Below are 23,275 nucleotides of genomic sequence, written 5' to 3' on the forward strand. Positions count from 1 at the left end.
TGCTGTACTAGGGATGGAGGCAGGAGGCGAAGATGGCTTTTATTGGAAAACAAATTCCAACAGTGTCCTGAGCTTTGCTATTGCTTCACACTCAGGAGAGGAGGGATATGAGGGGGGATATGAGGGATGGGGGGAGAGGAGAGCTGGGAGGGAGAGAAGAGAATAATGATTAATCCTTCCATTCTGACTCCACAACTTAGTGAATCTAGAAAATCAGTACACTTAACCAATGGAGCGCAGGCCCCAGGCATTGCATCACCACTGAGCTCCGTCATTGGCTAACACTTCCTAAAAGGCAAAATGTCATTTCTAGATGCTTAAACCTTTCCTACTTATCAAACCAAAAAGGATTTGGTTTATATGAGTGTTTCCTCAATTTTTCCCTTTTAAAATCCGATTCTTCTGCAGATCATCATAAACATGCAGGTTATAGTAATACACTTCAAATTGTCCATACTACAACTGTCAAATTGTATGTGGATATCCATTTTAACAGTATAACAAACAAGTGATCTAGGTCCCCCCAGAACGCTTCCTTGCCTAGAACAGTGACTTTTTTTTTGAGCTTATATAATAGAGTCAACACTTAGTGGCTTTTCTCATGTCCTAATTTGAAGAGTGGACATTAAGTCTCCTCTTTCACATATAAGGTTTCCAATGGCCTTGTATGTGATAAATTTCTGAGAAAGGGAGGTCCTAAAACGTCTCCCATTTATCATTTCTTCCAGCCATTATTTTTCCATCAGTATAAACTGGACAGAACTATAGCCAATATAACTTTTTCCCTATATCTTTCCTTGGAGAGGCATAGTATATGCAGACCCCAATCTTATATGCCACATAATTGCCCTCAGGTATAATAGGAAGATTTTAACCTGAACTGCTGCCAACATTTTTAGCCTACTGAATCTTGTTTACTTTTTACAATTTACTTTGTTATGATTATCTTGTAACTGAGTAAGTACAAGGCAGATGTTCCAAGAGTATCTAGAGCCAACGACTCATTAGGAGATATCTGGTGTCTTTATTTGAGTCACAACCTCCAGAGGGCAAGGATAACTTTCAAGTAGAGCCAGATAAGGCTATCTCCCTAAAATCAGCAAGAGAAATGTGCCCAGAAATTTTCTAGGGAATCTTAGAAACAACCCAGATATCCCTCAACAGAGGATTGGATACAGAAAATGTTGTACATTTGCACAATGTAGTACTACTCAGGCTATTAAAAATTAACTTCATGAAATTCACAGGCAAATGGATGGAACTAGAAAACATCACCCTGATTGAGATAACTCAGTCACAAAAGAACACACATGGTATGTATTTACTGGTAAGTGGATATTAGGAAAAAAAGTTCAGAATGCCCACAATACAACTCACAGAGCATATGAAGCTTAAGGAGAAGGAAGATCAAAGTGTGGATACTTCAGTCCTACTTAGAAGCGGGAACAAAATAATCATGGATTGTAGAGGGAGATCTGGAGGGAACTTGGAAGGGGAGGGAAGAAGAAGGGTAGGGAGAAAAGGGGGCAGGTTATGGTGTGGCTGGAATGTGGTCAGAAGTACAGAGGATCAGGAATGTGAATGGACGTATGTAGCAGTGGGGGATACGGAACTCAGGTAGCCACTAAAAGTACCAGATGTGAGGAAAGCAAAAGTCTCCCAGGAACCAATAGGGATGATATTAGCTGAAGTACCCTACAAAGGGACAGAGAACCTGCAGAGACCATATCAGGAAGTTAGACATGGCCTCTGGATGAGGGATGAGGCCACCCACTGATCTCAAAAATATTAACTCAGAATTTTTCCTCTCTAAAGAAATGCAGGGACAAAGAGTGGAGCACAGCCTGTCTGTGCCTTTCATATCTTCAATATATCCCTGCTTCCAGTTGAGAGCAATGATCCCATGTTGAAGCTTGTCCCCAGCAGCAGACCACAGAATTATTCTACCTAGGTCCAGCTTATTCAACCAGTGGGTTCACAGGAGTTCATTGCTGATGTATGCATGTGTTGTCAATTATAGGAAGGGGTCAGTCAAGGCCTGTTGACTTCTGAATGCCTGACCCAGGATGGGCTTCTCCTTAGAAAATCTGCATTTCTGGAGCTCCTAGCAACTGGATATTTGGACATGCTGGTCCTTATTTGGATCATAGGCATCCCAAGTGGGTAGGACTGAGGACTGCCTCTCTTCAACAAACTACGCCTTAGCAGTCTCAAATGACATGATCCACACAACATAAAAGGACACTGAAGTATCTACAGGCTTAGACTTTTGAATGAGTAAACATGGCTCAATTTGATTCACTAATGAAAGAGCTTCTAAGGTCTTTAGTGTCCTTTCTTTGGTGTTAATAAGATTCCATGACCAAGGCAACAAATTTATAAAAGATTATGTATAATTCAAACTCATGTTTATAGGAGTTCACTGTGGTAGCGCAAAGGCATAGTGAAGAAAACAGCTGAGAGCTCACTTGGGCTACACTTAGGACGTAGAAGGGGAATCAATGAGAGTGGCTTGGAATTTTGAAACCTGTAAATCTAACCCCAGGGATAAATCTCTTCCCCCAGGAAGCATAGCTTTATCCTAATGAGACAGATGTACCAACAAAGAACAAAATACCAAAGCACAAGATCCTATGAGAACCAGAATCATTCAAACCCCTAAATAGATCCTTGACATTGTTAGAAGGAAGAAAAATGCCCTGAAGGCAAAAGTCGAAACAGTCACTTGGAGCTATGGTAAGAGGGGCACTGGTCATTTCTTGTTCATATGGAGCATTGGTGAGGAAATTGTAAGTGAAAATGCAGCACCAGATATGTAAGTCTGTGGTCTGGGCTGTGGTTTTGTCCCTATAGTCCAGGGGGCTGATTTTTTGCAACCAAAGGGGTCCTATGTACCTATCTTGATTTAGTTTCTAATCCATGAGTTGGGATTTTCCCTGAATATGTCAGCAGACACCAAGGAAAGTACTAAACCACACTTCATGGCCAGCCTCTTCAAAAGAGAAGCCTCAGGAGTAAGCATAGTTTTGTGGGCTTGACTTTGTAACATTACCTTACCCAGGCCTTACAGGCACCTGACAGTCATACTACTAGTACCCTGGAAAGCAAAGGGAAGCGTTTTTACTACATTTGCTTTGATATTATTGCTTTCCAAAAGTAACAGCATCTGAATTCAATACTCATACTCCATGTCATAATGACATCGATTTTTGTTATTTTAATAATTGTATGTTCCTCCTGGCAGAAGAATCTTGCTATATCTGTGAAGAAAAGGATCAGAAACTATGTAATCATATACTAACAGCAATCAAATACTGTCCTAAAACAAAGCCCAGACCACTTGTTATATGCAGAGTGCAGTGGGACACATCCTAAAGAAAAGAGTAGATCAGTTCTGAGACGGGAAGACAAGAGATATTGTGGGCAAGGAGACGGAGGCATAATATGTAAATAGTATGAGTGAAGAGTGGAAAGAAATCCACAAATCAGTGTTGGGAAAGTAAACAGACACCCTGGGAAGAGAATACAAATAAGATATATTAAAGGACAAGTACACATGTACAATTGTACAATCTTGCACGTGCACACACACACACACACACACACACACATGGACATGGACACGGACACACACAGACACACAGTCTCTAAACAGAACACGAATGGTGTGTCAGTGTTCCTTGTCCCTTATTTCTTATTCCCAATCATGTGTTGGAATACCTCCTGACTGGTTCCTTTTCTGAGCTTTAGTAAACAGTGCAAAGGTGAACATGGATGTCTGAGTGTCCCTGCATCATATTGGTGGATCAGACAGCACTATTTTCCTTGTTCTGAGGGACTTTCATGCTTGCAGCCAGGGTGGCTGCCCTATTTTCACTTTCTATTATCAGTGTGTTAGTATCCATGATTCTTCCTGTCCTGACCATCATTTGTTGTCTTTGGTTTCCTTGTTACCAGTCATGGAGGAGGGGGCACAGGTCACCTAAAACACTTTTAATTCCATTTCCAGCATGATCAGTATGCTGAACGCTTCTAGACTTTTGCATGTCTTATTTGAGGACCATCTCTTTATTTTTCTACCCCATGTACTTATTAGATGACATAGATTTTTGAGCAGTTTTATGTGGAGCAGTGGAGCCTGCCACCAGACAGAAGACCTGGCAAGGTTGAAGTATGTTTAAAAAAATTCTCACGAATTCTCAGAATGGAGAACAGTAGGCATTAGCTCCAATTCTGGCTAAGTGAACATGACATTCAACTAAGAGGATCATATCACTTAAGGATAACACCTGGGGGCCACACCCATGCAGAGAAAACATTGTAATTTCTCAGATTGGGTGAGCGGGGAGCATCCTTCCCTGGTTCCCACCTCACCCCATATTTCATATAGGTTCCCTGTTCACAAGGGAAAAAATGCATGAGTAATTTCACTAAGAATCATCTGAGAGCATCCATGTTAGTCAGCTGTAATTCTCTTGGGGACAGTTTCCTTTTGGAAGGTTTCCTAACTGGAACTTGGCCTCACACAGCAGGCTGTGTTAGAGTTTTCCCTGTAGCTGATTGGCTTGCCACTAAAGATTCCTTTGCGTATTAATTGTGCACCATATAGTACCACTCAATTATGGGCTCTGAATCTGGTCCTGGGGGTCCCATATTCATGGGTGTGTTAAATACTCACAGGGCAAGCACTTTGAGTCAGAGTCCAAACTCCATAGCCTAGGTCAGCTTAGATCTATTTTTCTTTGTGGTGAGGCCCAAGTGTGTACTCTTGAGTAGCTCAAAGATCAATCTTAAATGCCCCTCACCTGTGTGAACACAAGTATTGAGTATTAGGTTGAGTTTGAGGTCCTTGACATTACGACTGTCACATAGGCAGTGAGTGACCAGGAAATAGCCAGCAGAGAGGGTTGAGAGTAAGGCCTGGTTTAGTTGACTCTTAGAGTATCATCCTTGATAAGTCAGCTGGACTGACAGGTTAAATTTGGCTTCTAAGCGCAGGAAAATCACGGTTAAAACATTTCCCTGATGCTCTATGGGAATTATCAGAAGATTGTGCCTATGGATCTGACATCCTCCTGTCCCTAGTCCAGCTCATATGTAGGAGGGGAATAGATTCTTGTAAGCCCTATCTGTAACCTGAACAAAGCCCTTTTGATGCTGGCAGCCGAGAGTAGTGCTTCAAACTGCTTGTGACTTCTAAGAGAGAGAAGCATCTGGAATCAAAGGTACTGATGGAGGGCTAGGCAGGTCCTCCAATGGTACTGCTTCAATCAGAGCACAAAAAAGCACTTTTATCCAGCTGTGAGGCTACGTAGCTCATGCTACCTGTCACAGGACCCCAGTGTGTGTCCTACACTTCTGCTAGCTTGTCAGTCCAACTGTATACTCAACCAACACTGTACCTTCCAGAGAATTCCCCTATGACAGTCCTGTGCCAGTCCCTGTATTGGCAAGCTATCCTGTGTTTGTTTTGTCATAGGTGAAAGATGTTAGGTACAGTACATTCCTAGAGAGAACATTGACTCCTCTGTTCCTGGTGACATTCTTGACCTAAATCCTCCATACAGAGGCAGCTGTGCTCTTCCAGCCTGGTAGCTGACACCTAGGCTGCATTTGTGCCACAAATCTCAGCCTCACAGCATCCCTCCCATTTTCAACTCTTGCTTTCATCCTAATTGTGGAGGATGGAGTGATGGCAGTATCTCCTGGATCCACCCACTGCACCACCCTAGGGACACTGCATTGCTCTGCTGCCTTGCACTATTATTCTGTAACTGGTGATCTCATTTTGAGGGTGACAGAAAACATGGCCATCATAGCACTATGGGTCCCAGAACCAAGGATGTGGCTATGTGAGCCTCCCATGGACAATTTACTTTTATGGTATCTCTCAATTTCTAAAGTTGAAATCCCTGAATGATTCTCTCTAGGGTTCATGTTGCTAAGTCCCAGAACTAAAAATAAATCTATAAAATTCCTATACCAGACACTTTGTCTTTGGATTCATTCCACAAGACTCTTTTGAGTTGTGGGATTCTTAATTTCATAGTGATGGATCTTAAAATTTCAGGCTCTGAGCCGTGTTCCCAGTCAAACAAGTTTGAAAATGGTCAATAGCCACGGGGTAGAGAAATGCATCTTTAATTAAGTGTGTCCAGCCTATTTCCAGCTCTTTAAATGGATAAAAATCTTTTTGAGCCTGTGTTTCACATGGGATACCATCAGCACTTGAAAATCATGATGTCAGGACTTGCAAAGTTCCACAAAATGAGGTATGCAAGGAGGACTGTGGATACCTGGGCCCAAGATTCCTGGCACCGGTATCCACAAAGAAACAAGCTTCACAATCATAGTCCAGGATGCATCAGCATCAGCAAAAGGCTTCTTCTGTGAAGTGGGGCCTTCTTCCTAATCTAGGTTTCAAAGGTGACCTCTGATCTGAATCTGTCAGACTCTCTTACATTGGAATGTCTGATGAGCCTTTAATCCTTTCACATTTCTCCTGTGCATAAGCGCTTTTCAATATTTCCACAAGATGTAACTTGTTCTTATGGTGGCCAGGCTTTTTGACTGTAGAGTATCTTCTAAGCCGGGGCTTATCAGCTAGAACAGTCTGTTCAGTATCAAGAGACTGAATATAGAGAACAAAATGAAAGAACTTGTGTAAGTTGAGAGAAGAATGGTTTTCTTGCAGAAGATATGTTCCCATCTCCTTCCCACCAGGCTTTGCATATCCCAGATATCCTAGCACAACCCCAATGCATATGAAACCCTCATTGCTAGACTTGTTTTCCTAACCTAAAGTCTAGGTTTTTGATTGAGTTCTCCTGCCAGGAGATTTAGAAGCTCTCTGGTGTTAGCCAAGGAGATATGCAAGAGCTGAATGAGACTGAGGCGGGGGCTTGGTGGGATCACTCTCCACTATGTCTGTCAGGCTCTTTTGCAAAGAGTTAACTTCTGCCATACTGCCTGTCCAGAAGTATCCTAGAAAGCGATAGGCTCTAGCACTCAGAAGTTCTGGTGTTGGATACCTGCCCTTCTTCTGCATTGTCTCATCTGGTGAACAGCATGACATCTTCATGCCTTTGTTCTCCTCTCTACAATGGGGCTAAGAATGGAAACATGCAGTCAGGGATGTCCTCCTGGACACATCAAAAGTAATCACTTGTGGTCAGACCATGACTGGTGAGCAGGTGTGTAAGACCTTCAAGAATTGTGGAAGTGCCCACAGAGAATATAAAGACCCTGGGTACTCTGAGGGGAGCATAAGACACAACTACTCTTTCTGGGATCACATGCCCAATTATATAAAACATCACCTGTTTTATCCATGTATAGAAGGCAAGCAAAGAGACTTGCACATAGATCCTGCAGCAACCCCCGCAGAAGATTTCCCCTGGAGACTCAAAATCTCAAAGATTAGGATGCAAATATAAACACATCCAGGTATGAAGGTGATGGCCACATGGTTCTTCCTCCATAGCTGAAAAATGTCCAAATGTTATTTCTAATGAGTACACTCTGTACTGTGCACAGCCCCAAATTCATATACCAGAAATTTCATTTTACTTTGCCTGTGTCCTCTCCATTTCCCAGTCTCTTGGGAGCATCATGGAGAAATGGTGAGACAATGCAGATATGCCACTGTCCAGAGAAGTACTCCCGGACCAGGACCTTGGGAAGCACACAGGCAGGATCCAAAAGCCCCAAAAGACTTCAGTAGACTTCTTACCTCCTTTGTACAAATGGGGTGTCCATGAAGAATTTTGAATACTTACTTAATTATCAAAGGTTTGAGATTATCTCCTTCCATTTTAATCAAAGGTGCCTGGCATCTGTACATCAGGGACCAGCTGAAACTCATTGTTCCAACGATTGACAGAGCTCCACCATACACCAGGATTGGCTTATCAGAGCACAGAGATGTTATTGCCAGCCGAGGACATTATATTTTCTGGGAAATGAATTTTCAAAGATTGTTAGAAGTTTTACTCATGATGATAAATGTTGGGATGAATGCTGGAGGGATCACATAACATGGTGATATCAAAGGCAAGGATCACAAGGAAGGCACAGAATGGTCTAAAATACAGTATCCATCGAGTATCCTAACTCATCCACCAACCAATAGATTGGAACTTAAAGCACACTAGACTGCATCTGTGACCAGACAAAGGTTAGTCCAAGTTGAAAAGCTGCGAGAATGTAGTGAGGAGCAATCCAACTAAGTGTCATGCTCCTATCCTGCGCTGTTGTCCAGATAGAGCACTGTATGGATAAAGCATGACCACTGATTCAAGTGGGTACCTGTCCTCCTCACTCTGCACAAGTACTCTGAACTTGGGAAAACCCCACAACTCACTCAGCTTCTATTTAGGGCATATGCCAGTAGATCCCTCATTGCAACATCATCCAGCCTTTATAATCGCCCAGATTGTTGGGGAAGGCTGGTACTGCAGAAAAGGGAGCATGGTATTATCCAAGAGGCAGCAAGCACACATGATAAGAAAGGAAGGTAAAAGGCCAAAGGGTGGCAAACTACAAGAAAAGTTTCATTCATGACATCTAGTAGTAGCATCTGGCTTTACTAGATGTTTGTGGAAATGCCAAAGGCTATTAGTAGATTTGTCTTTCAGGCCTGGGTAAACCTAAAGCCTGAAGTAGAATTCTTTGGATTCTGCATGGCTAGGCCCTAGCCTAGCCCTTTGAAAAGGATTATTTAGGCTCCCAAGTATCAAATGAGTTCTCCAAAGTTTAAGCATCACACATTTGAACATATCACTGGGAATTTGACAGGATTTAGCACCTTACTATGTTTCTCTTGACCCACTGCAGTCTCATGTCTTGACAATATGCCCATAAATACAACATTGCACATGGTCTTTTCACCTCCGTCTTGAAAGCTGTTTCATAATTGTAACTTCACAGGAGATAAGACAAGGGAGATGGTCTACTCACCAAACACCGTAGAAAAATGAGGTAGTCTGCCAGTGAAAAGCAGAATGCTTGAAACCAGAAGGAAACATTCCCAGGAAACATGGGGCTGGTGCAACTGAGCAAATACTAGAAAGACTGAGCGAATCTTGGGAATGAAATAACTTCTCGGGTTGGAGCAAGGGCTTGAGGGGATAACAGCTTGGGGCAGCAGCACTGACATGCTCCTGAATACATCTTGTATGTGGAGTTTTAAGTAGATTTTCAAGAATGTTCACTTAATACCAAACAGAACAGTAAAAGTGTGCAATGACAATTTAAAAATCCACATGGTTTTTCATTGGCATCCTCCATAGGAAGTGCTAATAACTAGCCAGAGTGAGTAGTCTAGAGAGACTGGGAAGGCTTAAAGGATACTATAGCATTCTGGGAATGAAGAGAGCATGGTTGGTATGTGGGTAGAATGTACAGGAAGTGGAGGAACTTCTGCATCAGAGATCCCACTGGCCTATAGCCCAGTGGCTCCCTATGTTCAGCTCAAAAGAGTCTGGTGATCCATGGCTCCATGTTGGGCCAGAAGAAAAATGCTACCTTCTGATTGAACACGCTCATCGCCCAGCATGAACTGCATTAAACCCAGCTCATATCTGTGGACGAAGGAGACTTTCACTCCCCTATGATTTAAAAAGACACAGCACTCTGCTCTGAGACTATGGGCTACTGCCACTTTAGAGGACTCACAATGTCATTGTTTCATGTCCGATATGGTGTTTACAAAGGCCATGAAGTCATGGTCTTCCTTTATGTGATTTTGAAGTGCTAAAACTCTCTAAGGATACCAGAGATCATATTTCACCTCTGCTTTCCTTCCCAGTGTCAGCTCATCATCTGGACCTCAGAGAATTGACAGTTGGATTATGTCCTCTGAGTAGTTTGGAGATGAGATCAGGACCAGGTGAGGAATGAATGGGGCGTGGTTTGGCTGCCATTGGCAAGGGGTGGAATTGGAGCCTTGATTCACCAAAAAGGCCAAGGGCATGATGGAGGAGCTATGAAGACTTACAAGATAGAAGGATGTCCTCAGATATCCCCTAGGTCTACTTTACAAGGAAAGCATACAAAGGATAAAGATGCCTAAATGGCTCACAGAAAAGCCTGCTGTGACCTGCCTACTTGTGTAAGGAAGTGGGCTCATTCTATAGCTGTTAGGATACTGGACATGTCCAACATATGCCCATGTTACACAAGAACACAGCCTGCTATGGTAGGTCTAAATGTGCAGTAAGGCAGGCTGAGTCTAGAGCTCTTAGGACACTGGACATGACCACCATCTTTCCATGTTACACAAAGGGAGAGGTACAAGAGGTGGATGGCATGCAGACTATGTGACCAGGTGACAGCTGTGAGAATGACTGAAATGTGTGTGTCTGAGGCAGAGAATATTTTACAAAGAAAGCAAGGAGAAAGGAGAGATTCTGGGTCTATGGCCTGTCAAGCAGGGCTTCAAATGCGGACCTTTTCTGTGAGCCTTGATGGGTTTCCATGTTGTCAGGACAGTCGTCCTCAGGAGAGACCTTCCTCAGCCTTCTTACCCCTTTCTCACAAGGACACAGTGTATATTTATCTCAGTCATGGACAGACATGGGTAGTTTTGCCAAAACACAATTAATACCCTTTCCTTCTATATATCAACAAACTTGAAACACTCAGTTGTTATTCTAGCAAAAGTATCACAGTCATGCTTGAATAGCATTGGATAAACATGAATGGGGATCATCATCCCTTACATCAGTTGCAGCAAGTATAGTAGTGCTTGTCATATGCAACAATATTTCTAGCCTCACTTGTTTTAGAATGTGGTGCATTCAAAGCCTCTGCTCAGGAGACAGCAGGTATTGGAGAGGGTGTGGAGAAAGAGGAACACTCCTCCACTGCTGGAGGGGTTGCAAATTGGTACAACCACTCTGGAAATCAGTCTGGCGGTTCCTCCGAAATCTGGGCACCTCACTTCCAGAAGATCCTGCTATACCACTCCTGGGCATATACCCAGAGAATTCCCCACCATGTAATAAGGATACATGCTCTACTATGTTCACAGCAGCCCTATTTATAATTGCCAGAAGCTGGAAAGAACCCAGGTATCCCTCAACAGAAGAGTGGATGCAAAAAATGTGGTATATCTACACAATGGAGTACTATTCAGCCATTAGAAACAATGAATTCATGAAATTCTTAGGCAAATGGATGGAGCTAGAGAACATCATACTAAGTGAGGTAACCCAGACTCAAAAGGTGAATCATGGTATGCACTCACTAATAAGTGGATATTAACCTAGAAAACTGGAATACCCAAAACATAATCCACACATCAAATGAGGTACAAGAAGAAAGGAGGAATAGCCCCTTGCTCTGGAAAGACTCAGTGAAGCAGTATTTGGCACAACCAGAACGGGGAAGTGGGAAAGGGTGGGTGGAAGCACTGGGGGAGAGAAGGGGGCTTATGAGACTTTCGGGGAGTGGGGGGCTAGAAAAGGGGAAATCATTTGAAATGTAAATAAAAATATATCGAATTAAAAAAATAAATAAAATAAAATAAAAAAAACGAAAGTGGAAACAAAAAAAACCAAAAACAAAACAAAACAAAACAAAACAACGCCTCTGCTCTAGGTACAGAGATCTGAGACTGCATGGGAGAGTTTCCTGTTATGGGAAACAGATATTTCCCCATGCTGCCCCCTGAGAACAGGAACCCAGGCCATCAGCTATCCATGTTATGAGTTGGGAACTGAGCTGTACTTTGTGCCTTCTTCTCTCATAGCTTTTGGGAATCTCAGTGTCTTAGCATCAAAATCCAGGAGATCTAAGGTGATCATCTTACCTGCTTGTCAAACATGAGGTCCATTGTGAATTTCAGTTCTGTCTCTAAGAGGAGACGAAGGAAAGACTGCAAAAACCATCTGAATATTGTCTTTCAGATTTGTGGTGAACCTCTCAGTGCCTCATGTCACCAGTCATACTAACTGCAACACCTTGAATCACTCTCTGGGAGGGAGCACTATGCAGATTCGTTAGTGATCCCTAGAAGACAGAATTAGAAGTTTTAAGGTGGTAAACCTCAGACCCATTTTCTTATGTGGACTCACTGTCTACCTGGTTTTCATCATGGCAGAGGAATAGTGTTCCTTATTGTTGGTTATTTACAGCAGATCAAGATCCCACTGAGAAGCCAGTTGTTTCCCAGGGCATCAGTGGTCTCACTTAGAGTCTGTGATAAAGACAGATCTTGACCTTCACTCATTTGAAACTTGTTCCCACCTCCTCAATGTTCCAGCACACTAGTTCAGGCGTCACCTTTGGAGAGATGGGGTACAATTAATGTTGAAAGTGGAGATGGAAGACAGAAGACCAAACATGTGTCAAGATAATGTAAGAAAACCCCACCCCTTGCTTTCTGGATTCCTGGCTTCTACAAAAGTAGTTGCTGATACTGACAAGAACGGGAAGCAAAGGTCCTGAAGAAACCAAGAGGTTGGACAGTGGAACTGGGAGCTCTCAGACTCAGGAACAACACCGGGGCAGATAATGATCTGAGTTTTAAGTTCACTCTTACCACCAAATCAAGATTAGGGTTAATGCCTTGGACTTCTCACAGGTAAATCAGAGCATCTTGTGGAAGGGCTCTGGGTATCCTGTTGTGAGCTTGCCAGTCCTAAACTGTTACTGATGTACTGTCATAACCATAGAAAATTCTGGCAAAATAAAGGTAGGTTGAAAGCACAGGGGTAAATAAAGTAGGATGCTAATGTTCAATAAGATTTGACATTACAGAACTAAGCTGAGATGGAGGATCCCCAAATCAACAACCAAGACAACTCTGAAGGACAGAGAAGATCCCATTGTCCTACTGTCATCCAAGGAAGGAGAACAGCACATGTGTAGGCCAAGGCCGAGGTTCCCACTCCCTAGTCCAGTCAGGTACTTCTCCAGCATGTACTGGTACAGCCTCTGATCCTTCAGGTTCTTCACCTATAAAACTATTCCAAGAATAGTCAGTAGAGTTCAATTCCTAGGTCTTTTGAGGGTTTGATAAATGCCTCAAGAGCTTTCCTCTGAAATCCACAGGCAACCCAGAAAATAGACATGCTACCTCCCCCACTCCAACATACATATGGAGTTAGAAAAAAAAGAGTGAGAGACAGAAAGAGAAAGAGAGTCTGAGATAGAGAGACAGAGTGTTACAGAAAAAGAAAGAGAGAAGTAGAAAGAAGGAAGGAAGGAAAGAAAGAGAAAGAAAGAGAACAGTACAGTGTCAGAAACTGATGCTGGGACAGAGACAAGGGTGGAGTAACAAAGAAATATAGAAGGAGAGAGAGAGAGAGAGAGAGAGAGAGAGAGAGAGAGAGAGAGAGAGAGAGAGAGAGAGAGAGAGAGAGAGAGAGAGAGAGAGGATAGATAAGACAGCTAATAGGTCATATGTGAAAACATATGTAACTAATTTAAAGTGCTTTGCAAGGTTCCATGCTCTCAGTGCCCATTCCATCTGTAAAAATTAGTGTAAGGTCTGTAAGTATCATACATACCTAGTAGCACTGAATTTGACCTACTCAAAGAAGCACAGGCAAGCAGAAGAACAATGACATGTAAGTCTGACCAGTTGCTAACCTTTCTTGGAGGGAGGGGCTCCAAAAATGGAAAAGGACCTGGAAGAGGAAACATAAAAAATGATCAACATGAAGACGAAGAATTCTGTTGTGAAACCTTAATCCATGTCTAGAAAGCATTAGTCAAGGACACAGTTTAGACATCCCAGTGATGAGGTAATGCCTGAGTGAAAAGTGTCAGGTCTGATGTAGGGAGATGCCATCTTTGAGCCTAGGTAAAATGAGAAGCTGATGCCTCTAGTGAAGAGTCTGACAACAGCAGAGATTTCATCATCTGAACTGAAATGGGAAGACACAACAATTTGGGCAGTGCCATTCCCTAGGCTTGGCTGCCAGACTCCATAGGAGTAGAGAGATTTAGATGAGCACATGCAAGCTCACATGCATGGATTTATTTCTCTCCACACTTGACTGTGGATATGACACATGTGCACATGGGCCTTGGCTTCACTGTGGTAATGCAATAAAACCTGGAAGTGTCAAGTCAGTGTGGAGGAAATGAAACTGAGGTTTTGTTTCAGATAATCACACTGACTCTAAAACAACCCAGCAACAACAGTGGAAGATACCAGATAGTTCCCTTAGTCAGTCAAAGTTATCAACTGTGGCTCCCAAGTCATGCTAGTTGAGGTATTCTGTCTAACTCTCTCTGAATGTCTGATCTCAAGTCATAATCTAAGAATTGCCTCCCAGGAGTTCTGTCAAGGGTCAGAAGGACCTTTGTCACTGCATGTCATGAGTCAGATGACAGTAAGACGAGTTTCACAGACCCTGAACATCCCTCCACTAAAGACCTTCCAGCAATTACCAATCATATTGAGTGGCAAGCCTATGATACTCTCCTTACATCCCTTGTGCCACCATTCCACTGAGAGATTCGTGAGCAGCATCCTTGCTGAAGCATGGGTGAAGAGCAAGGGAGGAAGGAGCTCTGTAACAGCTGGACACTCAGATTTCTCATATTTAAGGAATAACCAGTGACATGAACCACCAGCACCTCTGCACATGGCCCTTTTCCAAGCCCCAACCTGCAGGAGACTCTAGGTCTAGGCATTGAAATGAATGACCTACATCACACTTGATGTCAACCAGGGTAGGGAGAGGCTCACACCGTGTGTGCCAGAACTCCATACTACAGATGCTTGAGATGATGCAGATGAGGTCCCTTGTCTTATTGATAGTGCCCTCCTGAATGGCATACAGAAGCTTTTGGTTGGTTTTCCAGGTAGCCACATTCTGCATCTTCTTATGGTAAAGCACATCTGTAAGGAAGAAGGGAGAGGATTAAATACCATGGAATGAGAAGGACAGAGTCCCCAGGACCTTGGTTAGGAACAAGCCCATAGCTTCCTGACAACCTGACACTGTACTGAGCTCTGGATAGAAGATGTGTGAATCAACCAGAGGATGAGATGCCCAGAAAGGGAGTCACAGGGGCAAAGTGCCCAGTAGGAGAGGACAGCAGAGAGTGTACAAATGGTAGAATATTACAGGATACTCCCATGTTGCCAGACAAGCAGGTCAATACTAGTTTAATGACAATCAGAAAAGACTTAGAAACTGAAGATAGAAGCAGAGAAAAGTGTCTTTCTAAGCTGATGACTGATTACATTGTTTAGAGTGCTGAGAGAAACAGCTGACTGTATCCAGTGGTCCCATCTTCTGCTGCCTCTAGGGATTAGAGATGTCTAGACAATCAATGCACTGTGTTAGCCAGGTTCCTGTCTATATCAAACACCTTCTATGGAAAAGAAGCTACAACTCAGAAGTCAATCAGAATGAGAGAACATTCCTGACTTGGTGAGCAGGTCTGCAAACTGAAGAGTAAGTATCAGAGTGTGCAGGGAAATCATCCATACTACAGGATGTTCAAAGAATGAAGGGAAATAGGCCTTCACAGAAGATCCTGAAGAGTCCATGTATGGGATGTGCCACCCAGGGATACCTCAGTACCTATCAACAAGTCATCCAAGAACTACTAATAATTTTGTGATGGGACTGAAGGAAATTTGGGAAGTGGGTTGACATGAAGCACATGGTGAGAAAGCCACATGGGACCTCTCCATATTCCTCACCTGGTCTTTCCCTTTCACGTACAAACACTGTCCTCTCTGAGACAGAATGTTCCAGGTAGGATGTCAGAAAGATTATATCTTCAGATATTGAATTAGATTTTTGGATCAGCAGCAGAATTAGGTACAACAACATTTCAAACTCAGAAAGTTCAAGAGGTTGTACCTTCATGGAGACTTTCAGGTCAGATTATCCTCAGCAGCCGTGGAGAGGAAAGGCCTTTGGTGCACAGCATCAGGATTTTGGATCCAGCCTTCGTGTTTTGTTTTCTGCCAGGAAAGTCTCATGACCCTCAAGTGCTTTTCTGGAGGTCAGAATTATAGCTGGAAACATCTAAAGACATGACAGTGACAGAAGGTCAGAACACAGAGAATTTAGGTATCCCCTGCTACCTGTATCACTCAGTGTCTTATTTTCATAGTTAAGAAACATCCTAGAAAATAGGAGGGTGTTCTCAAGAAGACTGAGTGTCTTCATGAGAGAGAAAGCAGACTAAAGTTCTGAGGGACAACCAAGATCCAGGATTCCTTCTGGTGACAGTTTTTATCTCCACTCCTTACCTTCTTAGAAATTCCACATGCATAGGTGATGAATGGTGGATCGCCATGCCTGAACATGGCCTCTTGTTTTGGGGATTCCTACATTGTCCAGCTATCACCATGGCCTTCTTATCTGACTTTCCCATGACCAACACAAGAGGACTGTACAGTTCAGGCCTTTGGCATGTTGTGACACCCAACATGCCCAGAGCCTGTGGTCTGAGTAGAGAACACAATTCCACCAAGACATGAATTAAAATAACTTTCTTTTAGGGTAACCATAAAAAATCAAACACAGGCACTCATCAGGTCCAGTCATTCATGATGGCTGCCAGTCACATGGCTGCTCTCAGGGCCCTCTGTCAGGCCTTCTTTCTCTCCAGGTTTAGCCCAGCAGAGCTGTGTCTGTTCAGGGATAGTGTTTGCCAACAACTTGTCCTAGGATGGGAACTCCCAGTTTTATTACTGTTTTTACCTGTTTTGATGCAAACTTACCTTACCACCTTTGTCTTCGTGAATGTCCTTGACTCTGCCAGAGTGTCATCAGCTCCTTGAGCACAGCTTGTCCATGACACTAATTATCCTGGCACCTAGCACCTAGCAAGAGCCTCACACTTCACTATACCTATCGAGTGGCAACTGACAAAGGGCAGATCACACCACTTCACATAGACAGTCTAGAAGCTGGGGTTACATCTCAGAGCCAATCTTCACTGTTCCTCCTTGTAGGTAAGAGTGAATTCAAGCCTGTGAAGGGAAGAATGTCTTCCATGATGCTTCAGGAGGACTGGAGCAGTCACAGTCCAGGAAGTGAGGAACAGGCTGCATGGCAAGAACTGGGAGACCAGCTCTATTAGACGCCCCACATTTAGGACACAATCCCCCCCCCAAAAAAAAGCTGTGGCAGTGGTCAGGGGCACACCCACTGACTGATCTGTAGAGGCCCTCCTCTAGGCTCTTTATCCTCAAGATTGAGAAGCAAAGATGAGGGAGTGTCACGGTGAAATTGCTGTCACTTGGTGACAGGGCTGTCACTAGGAAGACCCCAGCATAGAATAAATGTCTTCAGAAGAGATAAGGGGTTGCAGCACACAGCTTCCAGGTACAACTGGGCCTCGCAGTGTTTCTGCACACAGCTGCCCACTGTCACACTCCTCCTCTTCTTACTGTCTCCTCATGACAGTAGCACCTTGTAAGGCCAGGTCTCCTATAGGCTGACAGGAAATATCGTCACATGGACATAAAGGGCAGAATAGCCAGGTTAGAGGATAGTCTACTGGGACATGGGTTCTTGTAGCAGACGGTGTCAACACTGCAGCTTGAACCGAAAGGGACCATGTCGATCTCCATGGTTCATGTCCCCATCTCCAGCTTCACTTATACAGGCATGACACTTCTCAGTAGCCTCCCTTGGCCTTGGGCTCCGCATCATGACACTGTCTCTGTCTTCTGTATCTACTCTGGCCATCATGTGTCTTCTGGCTCTAATGAAGACAGATTTCATTCCCTAGACCCCAGACTACATCCAAGGTCCTGCAGGTCTTCCACAATGAACTACCCCAGAGCTTGATTTTGGACAGCAATCATGGAGAGGCTTCACAAATCTCCAACCACTCTCTTTGTTTGAGTACTAGAAGTTCTGTTAGATTGGATCAGAGTTGCAAATTATCTGTGGTCTTCTTTTGCTGCACAGTTGGAGAGTACTGGATGAATGCATTAGCTGAGAGTTCAGGCAGGTGACGAAATCTGGTGGTACTTCAGTTCTCAAATTTCCTAAGAAGACAAAGGCAACAGGGAGGAGGAGACCTCCTTAGTTTTCCTCTCTGAAGGAATTCTAGAACAGTGACAGCTGCTCTGGAGTGACCTGCCCCACTGAAGGTTATATTTGTTTATAGTATGAGGTGAGCCTCAGGGCTCCTGATGGTGTTACAGGTCACAAGAACAGGTGTCAACTTATTCGACATTCCTTTTGGCCTATGGTGGTTTGGGAGTATATTCTGTTCTCAGGAATGACTGTAGTACTTGAAGACAACAGGTTTCAAAGTGATTCAGGTCTTAGAGGTTCCCTATCCAACTGGATGACCTTTAAGAGGTCAGTATATATGCAAGCCTGGGCCTCCCTCTCATTTCTACATTCTCCTCTCAGGAAGGACGCTGGTACTGCCAGACAGCATGTTTCACAGTGATTCATGCTTTCACATCACACTGCATGCTTTTCAAGAGGTGAGGACATACGCAGAATCTGTGCCGACCCCGACTATTTTCCCAATAGAGAAGCCCATGCATGCTATTTTTCTCATTTGGGCCATGATGCCCAGGGACACAAGACTAGTTCATTTGCTGTACTCCTACACAGAGTGAGTGCTCTTTCACTGAGAGACATCCATGGATCATGAAATGTAGAGTAGATATCTAGACAGATACCTATACAGACTGCAACATCGTAGACAGGCTCTGTGACATGGGGTTTAATGCCAACGAGATCTTGAAATTCCTGCAGAAGAAAAGGTTTGAAGAAAATTTGGGAACTATTTACTTTTAAAAGAACAGGTATGCAAAGAGATTGAGCATGCATCTACCAGTCCAGCCAAGCCAGAGGATCCATTCCCTACACCACCTTCATCAACAGCACATATCACTACCTCTGTTCTTCCCCTAAAAGGAAGGGCCAGTGAACCTACCTTTGGCCTCCCCTAGACCTGGCCATAGGAGAGCAGGGGCCACTTACCACTCTTCATGTCTGGTCAGAAACATCCACTATCCAAAGCTGGTGGATTCCTGGGTATTGGTGTTGACGCAGATCCAGACATAATCTTCAGCTCTCACACTTGATGTCCACCTACTTTGAGGCATGAGCTTCTTTTGTCAGCGTTGGAAGGTGACTCAATTATTATTAATTGTTGTATTCAGCATCTACTCTCATAGTCATCTGGTCCTTAATGTCCCAGTAGTGACAACAGCACAGTGTTGGGGCAGGCTGGATGTGTTCATATGGAGACAGAAGAATCATCACATCATTGTCAAGGGCCTTGTCAGAGGATAGTCTATTGGCTCAAGTGTTTCTGCAATAGATGTGGACAACACAGCCTCTCAGCCCATCCTGAAGCTGGTACAGGAACTTTCAGACTGTCCATTATGAATGTCGTTACAGAGAAGTGAGGACGGAGAGGTCCAGATCCTCTTTTCACTGCCTTCCCTTAATTGTTGAACAAGATTCATTTCTGTGCATGGGAAGGAAATGTCTTCATCTTGATAGAAGGTAGAACAAATGGGGGAAGAAGGAGAAACAAGGATCAGCTTATCTGTCCCATGAGAATGTGTGTTAATTGTTCTTGGGGTACAGGGGTTGAAGGTAAGTGCTCAGATATTCTTGCCTGTTTACCAGATGTTTTGGGCAGCTACGAAAAAGACCCTCTTCTTGTGAATGGAGTCTCTGTGGTTTTGCTCATTGTTCACCTCATTAGTGGTCTGGCTGTTGTTTTTCCTAGTTGGGCAGGTAGCATAAAAGTGTGGGAATCTAGTCTCTCCCTCATCTACAGATGCTGGAGTCCATTATTGGCAGATCCTCCACACTGATATAGTGCCCACAGATCTCAGGCCCTGGGTGTCCTTCTGATCTGCAGGAAGACTTGGAGGTGGCCAATTAGAGGCTTGACAGTTGTTCCTCTGCCAGATATTATATCCTCACATTAGATTCCATCTGGACACTTGTCCCTGTGTACAACAGCCTCACATCTTTCCTGCACACCTTGCCCAAGTAGGAGAATTTTACTTTGTGTTTCTAGTTCAGTGTTGTTATTTTAAGAGGTGATCCTCGGCAACAATGAACTACTGCCATTGTAGTCAGGAATTCAGGACCTTCCTTGCCTGTCAAGCAGCAGGTTCTGTAGCACAGCACCATCATCTGCAGAGGAGAAGCTGAAGGAGGGAAAGATATTAGATGTCAGGGTAACTTAAACCCGGGCACCTTAGACAACAGCAGGCTCCTCTTTCTGAGGACGTCCTACTGAATGAGAGCTTCCTTGGAGGATGACACAATTATGGTAAGAGCCAAGAGGCTCAGAATGCAAGGACACTGGAACAAGTGCAGGGATGGGAGAAGTTATGGACCCTTTCCATAAGACTAGCATGATGCTGTATGCCAAGGCTCTGAATGCCACAGTGGAGGTTCTAGAGACACTACAACCATGTCCTCTCTAAGACTCATGCAGGATACACAGGAACTGGGTATCCAGGTCTGCTTCTCCATGGAGGTATCCAAGCAGCAATGTCAGACTTCACAGGTCTCAGCACACCCTGCCTGTCCAATTGAATTGTAGGAAGGTAGAGGTGGCCCCTTTGTATTTTGACCATGGCTACTCTGCCAGGCACTCGGTCCACAATCCGAGTCTCTATCTGAATATATCCAGCATGGATGACAGCTCCACATTCCCCCTTTCACCTTGGCTGTATCCACAGGCACTTGCTGATTATTGCTAGTTCAGTTTCATCAGATAGCCCCTAGGCATTCTCCAGTTAGATTGCTTCCTCAGATGGTAAGTTAAGGATCAGGGCTTGATCCTGCTGGAGTAGAAATACATTTGATCATGTTTTCTGTCTGATCCAGGAGCTGTCCTCTGCCATACTGCTCCATACCCAAATAGCACAGGGAGAGAGCTATCCTCCAGGAGTGTCAACAAGCCTGTGAGTATATGTAAAACCTCAGAAAATTATAGAAGAAAACTTCCCTAACCTAAAGAAAGAGATGCACATAAACATACAAGAAGCCTATCGCGCACCAAATAGATTGGACCAGAAAAGAAATTCTTCTTGTCACATTAGAGTTAAAACACCAAATGCCCAAAACACAGAAAGAATATTTAAAGTAATAAGGGGAAAAGGTGCTGGTTCAACTGGAGGGCAGCATGCAGAAGAATGCAAATCGATCAATTCTTATCTCCTTGTATTAATTTCAAGCCCAAGTGGATCAAGGACCCCCACCTTAATCCAGACACACTGAAACTTATTACAACGTTTTTGTAAGGCAAAAGTCACAGTCAATAAGACAAAATGGCAACCAACAAATTGGGAAAGGATCTTTACCAACCCTACATCCGACAGAGGGCTAATATCCAAGATATACAAAGAACTCAAGAAGTTAGATTCCAGAGAGCCAAAAAACCCTATTAAAAATGGGGCATAGATCTAAACAAAGAATTTTCACCTGAGTAATATTAAATGGCTGAGAAGCACCTAAAGAAATGTTCAACATCCTTAGTAATCAGGAAAATGTAAATCAAAACAACCCAGAGATTTCACCTCACACCAGTCAGAATGGCTAAGATCAAAAACTCAGGAGACAGCAAGTTCTGGGGAGGATATGGAGGAGGAAGAACACTCCTTCACTGCTGGTACAAGCTGTGATTGGTACAAGCTGGTATTACAAGCTGGTACAACCACTCTGGAAATCAGTTTGGTAGTTTCTCAGAAAAGTAGGCATACTTTTTCACTACCAGAGAACCCTGTTATACCACTCCTGGACTTATAATCCAGAGGATTCTCCAGTATGTAATAAGGACACATGCTTCACTATGTTCACAGCAGCCCTATTTATAATAGCCAGAAGCTGGAAAGAACCCAGATGTCCCTCAACGGAGGAATGGATACAGAAAATGTCATATATTTACACAATAGAATACTAGTCAGCTATTAAAAACAAAGAATTCATCAAATTCTTAGGCAAATGGGTGGAACTGGAAAATATCATCTTGTGTGAGGCAGCCTAATCACAAAAGAACACACATGGTATGCACTCATTGATCAGTGGATATTAGCCCAGAAGTTAGGAATACCCAAGACACAATTCACATATCAAATGATGCCTAAAAAGAAGGAAGAACAAAGTATGGATACTCTGGTCCTTCTTAGACGGGGGAACAAAATACTCACAGAAGGAGATACAGAGACAAAGGGTGGAGCAGAGACTGAGGGAAAGATCATCCAGAGACTGCCCCACCTAGGGATCCAACCCATATACAGTTACAAAACCCAGACACTATTGAGGATTCCCACAAGTGCCATCCCATATACAGTTACAAAACCCAGACACTATTGAGGATGCCAGCAAGTGCCATCCCATATACAGTTACAAAACCCAGACACTATTGAGGATGCCAGCAAGGGCTTGCTGACTGGAGCCTGATATAGCTGTCACCTGGGAGGCTTTGCTAGTGCATGACAAATACAGAGGGCGACACTCTCAGTCAGCCATTGAACTGAACACAGGGTCTCTAATGGGGGAGCTAGAGAAAGGACCCAAGGAGCTGAAGGGGTTTGCAGTGCCATAGGAAGAACAACAAAATGAGCCACCCAGAACTCCCAGAGCTCCCAGGCACAAAACCATCGACCAGAGAGTTCACATGGTGTTACCCATGGCTCCCTACACACAGGCAGCAAAGGATGGCCTTGTTGGGCATCAGAGGGAGAAGAGGACCCTGGTCTTGGAAAGGTTTGATGCAGCAGTGTAGGGGAATACCAGGACAGGGAAGCGTTAGGGGGTGATTGGGGAACAGGGGAGGGGAGATGGCTTCTGGGACTTTGGGGGCATGGAACCAGGAAAGGGGAAATCATTTGAAATGTAAATAAAGAATGTATCTAATAAAAAAGAATACAAACCGATCCATTCTTTTGTTTTGTATTGTTTTTAAATCGATCCATTCTTATTTCCCTGTACAAAGCGCAAATCCAAGTGGATCAAGGACCTCTACAGAAAACCTGATACACTCAATCTAATAGAAGAAAAAGTGGGAAATAGTCTCAAATACATTGGCACAGCGGAAAATTTCCTGAACAGAACACCAATGGCTTATAATCTAAGATCAAGAATTGACAATTGGGACCTCATAGAATTGCAAAGCTTTTTTAAGCCTAAGGACATAATAGCAGCCTTATTTATAATAGCCAGAAGCTGGAAAGAACCCAGATGTCCCTCAACAGAAGAATGGATACAGAAAATGTGATACATTTACACAATGGAATACTCTGTTATTAAATACAGTGACTTCATGAAATTCTTAGCCTAATTGATGG

Source organism: Apodemus sylvaticus, chromosome 20 (genome assembly GCF_947179515.1).
Source record: "Apodemus sylvaticus chromosome 20, mApoSyl1.1, whole genome shotgun sequence".
Lineage (NCBI taxonomy): Eukaryota > Metazoa > Chordata > Mammalia > Rodentia > Muridae > Apodemus > Apodemus sylvaticus.